The 9,220-nt window shown below is 36.2% G+C and overlaps 1 long non-coding RNA gene across 1 annotated transcript; it reads right to left on the bottom strand.

Moving 5' to 3' along the window:
* Positions 1-6,291: 6,291 nt before the first annotated feature.
* On the bottom strand, positions 6,292-7,686 carry LOC131220527 (uncharacterized). Its single transcript, XR_009158660.1, has 3 exons — positions 7,627-7,686; positions 6,434-6,513; positions 6,292-6,365 (listed from the first exon to the last, which is right to left on the bottom strand). It is a non-coding gene; the product is annotated as an uncharacterized LOC131220527 (long non-coding RNA).
* Positions 7,687-9,220: the final 1,534 nt, after the last annotated feature.

Genomic DNA, 9,220 nt, shown 5'->3' with positions numbered 1-9,220 from the left:
GTTATTAGTATAGGTTTAGGTTAGGTTATAGGTTAAGGTTTAGGGATTTGAGTTTAGGCTATAGGTTTAGTTTAGGTCTAGGTTTAGGAATTTGAATTTAGGTTATAGGCTTAGGTTTAGGTTTTAGGTTTAGGTTTAGGTTTGGGTTTGGGTTTTGGGATTTGAGAATGGATTCGGGTTTAGGTTATAGGTTTTGGTTTCGGTTTAGGTTATAGGTTTTGGGATTTGTTAATGGGTTCGGGTTTATGTTATAGGTTATAGGTTTTGATTTTGGTTATAGGTTTTGATTTAGGTTATAGGTTAACGGTTTAGGTCAAGGTTTAAGTTTAGGTTATAGGTTTTTTAGATTTGAGAATGGGTTCGGATTTAGGCTATAGGTTTTGGTTTTGGTTTAGGTTATAGGTTTTGGTTTAGGTTATAGGATTTGAGAATGTGTTCGGGTATAGGATTTAAGATATAGGTTTTGGTTTAGGTTAAGGGTATGATCCCTACAAATACAGATATAAACACGGCCATCTGGCACAAATGGCCAGGCCCTTCCAATGCTGTCCATAAAAAATGGACAGCTTCATCATGGTCATAACAGCGGTTCCCTCTTTCCAGGGACCCTAGCTCATCCGAATAGCTCCGACGCACATCCAGGTCTGCTCTATTAATTTCGAGCAAATACATAAACACTACCTGTCCAAATGGTCAGGCCCCTCCAATCCTATCCATAGGAAATGGACAGCTTCATCATGGTCATAACAGCGATTCCCACCTCCAGGGACCCCGGCTCATCCGGATAGCTCCGACGCACATCCGGGTCTGCTCCATTAATTTCGAACAAATTTAATGGAGCAAATACATAACCACTTGGCCCCAAACACTTACTTTATAAAAGAAAATTTTCCCTGTTTTCTCAAATTTTCCATTTCAATCTTTTTTTACCCAAATCCATATCAATGCATGAGAATCATACACAACATGGATTTTAAGCAAAATACATGAGGGAAATTACAACATAGATATTATGCACACGATATCACATAATGTATTGTTTAATGAACTACACATGTGCATTCTTGACAAGAGACGTACCAGATGCTTGAATCTGAAATACGTAGCTCCAACCCTCCAATATGATATTTAAATAATTAAATCCGTAAAAAAAAAGGTTCCTGAAACATATAATTTAATTTAAATTACTTATACGGAGTAATAGACTTCTCTCATGAATTTGGGGAAAAAAGGAAAATTTATAGATGTTATTTACATTTCTACCTCACGATGCCAATGTAACCAATCCTTTCCAAAATAAAATTCAAAAATGAATATGACAGAAAATTTTGAAAATATGAAAAAGAAAGATTTTCCATCTGGAGAGTTGCTAAATCTTTTATCTACAAAATTTGATTGATCAATATTTCCAAGTCAACTATATAGTGAAATTTATACATTTATAATCTACTGGAGTAATCAGTTAATGAGTTGAGCACTTTACCAGGTGTGCATGGACATTCCCTCAACTAGAAAATGCACATTCCCTCAGCTAGAAAATTGGAATAGAGTAAAAAAGAAGTCTGACATGATGTTTGTATAAAAAAGAATTTGATAATCATAATAATAAGAGAATGACTTCGATGCAGAACACGGACAGTTGGTAGGAATCTATAAGCATTTCAAATAGCATTCAAATTGTCATTTTGGCATATCACAGTTGGTAGGCTATTGCAGTTCCCTGCATAGATAACAGGTAAGTGAAATTGGCATGTAGAAATTAAAACTAGAATAATTTGAAGGTTGAACGTTCACTTCATTTTCATCCCTATGTAACAAACTACATGTGTGAGTGTAGCAACATTGGTGTGAGATCTGGGTCTAGGCTGGCTGCACTGTGTAAGTGCCCTGACTGAAGCCAATCCACTCATCGAATGAGCCACATGCATATGTAAAGTGAGATGTGCTCATATATAAAAGAAAAAGAAAAAAAACCTGTACAGTCTAAGGTCAGCCATATATATAAAAAAATTAAAATAAAAATAAATAAATAAAAAACTGACCCAAAACAAGGGATGCACATGGTGTCTTAGGGTGGCTCTCGCTTCATCCTCTACTTCCTTTTCCATTAAGTTTGGCTCTAACTTTGGGGAGAGGATTCTGCTTAGGGGCCAGAAATTGCTCCTAGTTGTATTTCATTAAAAAAAAATAGTAAAATTTTTGAAGAGCAATAGTATAAAAAGTACTAGAAACATTGAAGCAAATGAAAATTGAAACACAGGCAAAAATCTCCTGGGGCATGGCTTTAAAAACAGGTCAGCTTGGCAATAACCATATATAAAAAAAAAAAACTTGCCTCCTTTTCAGCAGCACCAGCTTTACAAGTAGCAATTGACACAACTAGTATAGCATTTGCACCAAGTTCCCCCTGCATCCTGAAATGTTGCAGTCCAGATATTATAACTGATAAAGTGGGCATGTAATGAATTTTAATTTACCCAAAAAGAAAAGAAGATTTTCTCTGCATTAGTATATCTATATCATTAAATAGATCAAGTGGATTGAATCATATTGAAAGAAGATACACAGACCTAAAAGAGTGAATTTCAGTGTCAAAGCAATTTGCAAATATGCAGATTTTTTATTACTATGATAGTTAGCTAGTAGTGGCACCCATTACAAAGTAAAGAAGAAGTGTTGGGCCCAGGTGCATGCTTGGTCTAGGGCTGCAACTTGGGTTCAGACCCAAGTTCTGGTTGGCCTAGCATTGGAAAACACCAACCCAATTTGAAAAGCCCATCATGGACACCTATCACAATAACATGACATCAACACTGCCACCATCATGGACACCTATCACAATAACATGACATCAGCATTGGAAATATTACTTTCTGAACAATGGCATCAACATTGCCAATGTAGTGGAAGAGAATGCTACCATCAACTGATGAGTAAGAAAACTTAAATAGGAAGTTAAGAATATAGTAACATGAAATGGCACATAATGTAGTACAGAAAACCAAAACCTTGCATCAGATAACTTATGACAAGAACATGTGGATTTGCATACCCAACCTACCATCAGTGCCTTTCCCATTTCTGCTCAAGAGTGCAGTGCTAATAAGAAACCCACCCACTAAAATCCAGTCAGTACAAATGAATTAAAAAACAAAAAAGAAAAGAAAAGCTAAAACCAATTCTTGAAAACTGCTCATGCATGAGATGCCTTGTAAATAAGAAGATACACTCCTCCCAGTATTTCACAGTCAATCTACACTAAAAACATTATATTTAACATGTTTAAGAATTAGAAGTCAACATTCGCTTTTCTATATATTAGAGTGGCAATGGAGTCATTCACCTGCTTCTTTGTCAAAGGCAATGTAGCCACCTTCACAATAACAGTGAGCAAGATAATTGCAAATCCATATGCATAGGGAACGTGTAAAGTTGCAAGTCCATCCTTCAGCACCTGTCACCAATGCAATAGTTCAATCATTCACACCTACACCGGTCCTCAATGCACCCAAAATCCAGAACAATTGAGCAAATTAAACATGAAATATTTCACCTGTCATGACAAACAGCAAAAGCAAAGCAATGGGGAGAATGTTTATGCAAGAATGAGTTCAATCAGATCAGGTTATCTACTGTGCTGAACTTCAAGAAATACAGAAAAAATCCAGAAACTTTCACACAATGTCAGGATGGCAAAATCAAGAAATACAGTAAGTGAATTAGGCTTTTCACAATATGATGGCACAATCATATACATTTCAACTCAAATCCATTGGATCTCAAACCCACAAGACATAGGACGATTGGTTATTCTTAAATCCAAATGAAGGGCCCAAGATCCATAAACTAAATCCTTAAACCAGGCACAGGCCACCACATTGACAACAACAAAAATTTCTAACAATGCTTCAAAGCAATGAATTATTAAAACTGAGCAAGAAAAATCATGAATCAAGTCAAAATGAAATCAATTGAAAAAATAAAGCAATCATATATGATGCACTGAAATTGCAAGTGACTTAGCATTTATGGCCAAATTGCACATTCATGACTATAAGCATTTGTGGACTGCCCGCACTCAATGTGCATGGATGGTCCATCACATTGTAAGAGTAGCCTATACTTTGTGCCAGGGTAGTTATACAATGTGCATGGATGATCCATCACATGCACACCTAATCAGTTCACATTTTGCAAAGAACGTTTTTACCTATAAAAAAAAACTTCCCCATCACAAAAAGAAAAAGAGAGTAAAGAAGAATGAAACGAAAATATAACGTGAAAGATGCATTGTTAGTAGAAAACAGTGCAAGTTCCAAGGCCAACACAAAAAAAGAAAAAAAGAAGAAAAAAAAAAGAAAAAAGAAACCAGAATACAGTTTAAAACAACACCCATGATAGTTAAAACTGAATTAAATTACCATTTACACACCATGGCAACTCTATATTCTTCCAACTCATTGATAACAAGTAAGAATTCAAAATAGGTAAACAATCCAGTTAGATAAAGATAACAATGTCAATAAGGAACCAAACAAATGCAAGCTGACATGCAGCTAAGAGATTAAAATATAACAATCATCCTGTCTTATGGGATATAACCTATCCACAAAGGAGTGATTAAAATATCATGAATATCCAATCCGCCACGCTGCTAGGCACTTTATGGCCCATCAACTACATGATATAACAATGTGGGGCCATGATATGTTAATCCAAAATCAACAATCTGTACTATAAAAAAATAAAATAAAAATAAAAACAATGAAAAACCCAAGAATTGCATGATTTCAACTTCAGAATAAACGACTCAATTACATAAAAAAGAAAAGAAACAAAAAAAAGGAGTCTCAATTACAGACCCATAATTACATGTCCTTTCATAGCGTCTCTTGATTTGGTTTTAACTTTCCACCACATTATTCACTAAAAGACTAACTAGTCACTAAAAGGCACCATGAGACAACCAGGAGTCAACAGAAGACACAACCAAGAGACAAAATAATCCTTTTATTTTGAAAATTCACAACACCCATATCCAGGTTTAACTCAAAATACCTTATCACATCCAACTGGCCCAGTGGTACAACCCTTTCTTCGATTTTGATATAATGCAAGGCCCTGCATCGTAGCTACTATGTAGGCCTCAATCCCACCATCAGTTCAGACCAACTTGGTTTTGCCATTCATTTTGTTTCATACAGTACTGTGAACGGCCCAATTTCTAGGCCCCCCTATATATAAGGTACATGCCATCATAGACATGTGCCCAGCTGGGCCATACATGCATTTGTAGAAATAATTAAGCCCTCTACATGTTCTCAAATCAGGTGTTAGATCGTCATACATACCTTGGTCTCATCCTTTTGCGGTGTGATGGTGCAGAATGTGCTTTCATCGGATGGTGCGGAATGTGCTTTTCAACTTCTTCATTTAAAAACCTAATAAAAAACCACTCAGGAAAAACTCAGCTGCAAAAGAAAAAGAAAAGAAAAAAAAAAACACTGAAATTCCACCCTAATCTGACCACCATTTTAGCACCAATTCAAAGATTCAAAATTCCCATAGTGTGATTACCGGGGATGCATATAAAGGGATTCATGAAATCGGTTTACAACCTTTATGAAAATAAGATTTAAGAAGAAAAAAAAAAACCCATGTTTGTATGTACAATTAAGCTAATGGTGTTCCCTAATTATTGTAATGAAGAAGTAAGCCTCAAACTGGAACCACGTTCCTTTCCAATCTGACTTGAAAGGGGCATAGTTGCAACTAGAAGCCAAGTCCTTGAATAGGCTTGTCAGGTACTTTTGCTTATTTCCACTTTAGTATACTTTTAATTGCAACCAAATTCGATAGCATCCATACACAACCAATTCAAAGTAGGTGAGGCTCCTACTAGTGTAACTCATCTCATACCTATTTAATAAATACAACCAGGAAAAAAAAAAAAACACCAACCCAACTTTCTGAGTATAGTATTCTTAGTAACAGAAATTTGCAAGATTCAACAAGGAGCTGAGTTAAGAAATCTGACAATACCATATGCAGAAATATGCCACATGTGATGATTAAAAGTCCTCTTAACTTTTGAACAATACCATATGCAGAAATATGCCACAACACTTCAAATTCGGAAGTTGAACTCGAGTTTTGTCTAGTTTTGTCCATAAGTACTGCAAGAAAATTAAAGCAGATCATCTGTCATGATAATCATGGAAAGGGACATACTATGCATGCATAAGAACTTCGAAATTAGAATAGACGAGGCAAAAAGCAAATAGAGCTTACTTCAATAACATGAATAGCATCCCATGCACCTTCTTGCAAATAACTTCTTCAGCCATGCCCTGACTTTGAGCAATCTTCATCCCCAACAACCATCACAAATTAGTGCAATCATATGACATGCATTCGTAGTTGAAAAACTGACCTTTCGTTATTAGGTAGCAAGCCACAAAGTCTTCATTATCTTCCCACATGTATACTGATGAAATCCCCCCTTCATAATACCTACCAATGCAGTTGTGCAAAAGAATTGCTATTACTTCTTTAGAAACAGAGAATAGTTTCTTTCATTTTCTGCGTACTGGCTTTACTTGCCAAATCATTAGATGAAGGTCATGGACAAAAAATTAAGCCTACTGTAATAGATAAATGGTAAATCAAAGATCCAATCTCGCAACATTTTGTTCTGAATAGAACAAAACAGTGAATGTGCAACATTTTGTTCTGAACAAAACATTTTGATAACTTTGCTTGCTACTTTTTAACTATTATTAGTTTGCCACTTACATATAAGGAGCCTAGTTCCTTGATATGTATGCCAAGCAAGATAATTGCATTTCCACTTTATGGGACTGACTATTGCAATGCAATTTCTTAGTGCATCCAAACATAGATTTCAACTGATGGTGATATTAACAATTGGAATCATACATAGTTAGAAGTAGGTCCGCAGGCATAATGGGTACTGAAAATTAATGCTCCTCAGCTAAATTAGCCACCCTTCCTCATTTTGCATCTTGAGCTTCTTTGCTCAAAATCACAATCATGTAAGATTGAAGTTGGATTTGAAAGGAATGCCAATGGCTATTTGTGGGCTATCTCCTCACAATGAGTAGTTCCACTTGAATGAACTTAATCATTGTGATTCAATTCAGTTGAGCTTCCAAACACACCTGTTTGTTTAAGTGGAAATTTGTGCAAAAGTTATACAAACTCCACTTAAGAGATGATTTCTTCTGTTTGAAAAATAAAAAATGGGGGGGAAATTAGTTTCCTTTTCCTCGAATAATGAGGAAAACCATTCCACACTTCCCCATGTGAGAGACAAGTCTCACTGTTCAACTGTTGACCTTTTCACATTTACACAAAAGACAGCACTCATAACCAAACAATGGAATTAAGGTTGGTTGGATTTGGTTGGATTTTGTAGTTTTCCATTCCTTAAGGATTCTTTAGGGGTTTTCCATTTCCATATTTTGGATTCTGTTTATCCAAACATGAAATAGAAAGAATGCAGCAAAGGAAAAAAGGAAATGAAAGAAAGGAAACAAGAGGAAATTCTGAACACAAACATAACCAGGTATGTATGCCCTCTGAAGAGCCTAGATATATAACAACCTCAGATTGTTCTGTTCGGAGTTGAAAATTCCACCTTCCTTTATAGCTGCTGCCAAACCCTGTTCGTGGGATAATTTCTCCCATTAAAGCCTGAAGATCGTGCCACATCTGATTCACGGGACTCTGCAAAACCAACCAACTAATCCCATTTGCTGACCAAATCATAGCAACTTACAGAAAATGATAGTAACATCCACTATAGCCAACAAGAAACAGAAATCAACTGACCAACGTACTAAATAAATAAATAAATAAAAAATCAACAAATTCACATTATGCAAATAAGTCGACATGAAGCCAAATAAAAATAAAAATCATTAAAGAGAACTAAATGAAATAAGGAAATCTCCTCTACCAATCTTCAAGGCTTTCCACATATTGGAAATTATGAAAAACATAGGTATATTTGTTGAATACTCCAGTAGCGAGGAGTAGGTTGGCTAGTTGACCTATCTTGGCTCTAGGCTAAGCCCAAACCTGGCCAAGGTGGACTCAGGCTTGCCCCAGGGCAGTCAAGTCCAGTTGCATCTCTAGCTACAGTTTTGGGTTCTAGGAAGTGGCAACAATACTACCTAAGTCTTAGATGGTGATGATGCCTTCACGAGTTCCAGCTAGTTTTTTACATGCATGCAGTCATGAGAAAATACCAACATCCAAGTAGGGAAAATGTGAACCCATCATTTCTTCTTCTTCTTCTTCTTTTTTTAGTTTTTGAACAAAGCTGCCATCCAAGTGTCAAGAATTTCCTTAATTTATGTTATCAAGTACCTCACAGTCCCATTCATTTTATATGCTTTAGTTTTGGCTGGATTAGATTTTCGTTAGTCTGGTTCAATCGCATGTGTCACGATCCTCATGAGCTTCTTATGGTTGCACATGAAAAGGACTTAAATATAAAAAATAAAAAATAAAAACAATGAAAAGTATAGCAATTAAAAATATTCAAAGCACATGTCTACAACACCATTTGCATCATGCATGCCTGAGAGAGAGAGAGAGAGAGAGAGAGAGAGAGAGAGAGAGAGAATAGGAAGAAGGTTGATCTGATCAAATTCTCCTATACTCTCTCCTCTTTTCCTTTTGAAAATTGAACAACATTAGGGTGATGGTTTGCCACCATTTTCAAAATGGAAGCTGATCCAGTCTCGCTCTATCCTCTCATGGTTTCTCTGTCTGGCAGATTATTACAAGGTAACGGTTATAGCCAAGGATAGTTGCCAATTCGTGGTACACAAAGGCAACATCCAGACCATTCATAAGGTGGGTCCCACCGTGAGCATTCCATGGCCAAAAAGACCAGTCTGGTCCACTCATCATTGGACTCCATGTCTACATCACTACCATCAAATAGCCCAGATCTCTCTCTCTCTCTCTCTCTCTCTCTCTCTCTCTCTCTCTCTCTCTCTCTCTCTCTCTCTCTCTCTCTCATACACACTTCAATTGACATGTGGGCCACAAACCCCCTCTTCAATCTAATCCTCATGCAAAATAACCTCAGCATTTCTCTTCAGAAATTTCACTCTTTCCTAAACAGGACAAAAACAACAGAATCAACTAAATTTCGACAATTCACTATACAAATTAGAGAGACAGA

This window comes from Magnolia sinica, chromosome 12 (genome assembly GCF_029962835.1).
Source record: "Magnolia sinica isolate HGM2019 chromosome 12, MsV1, whole genome shotgun sequence".
NCBI classification, from domain to species: Eukaryota; Viridiplantae; Streptophyta; class Magnoliopsida; order Magnoliales; family Magnoliaceae; genus Magnolia; species Magnolia sinica.
This window is presented reverse-complemented; position numbering and strand designations above follow the sequence as displayed.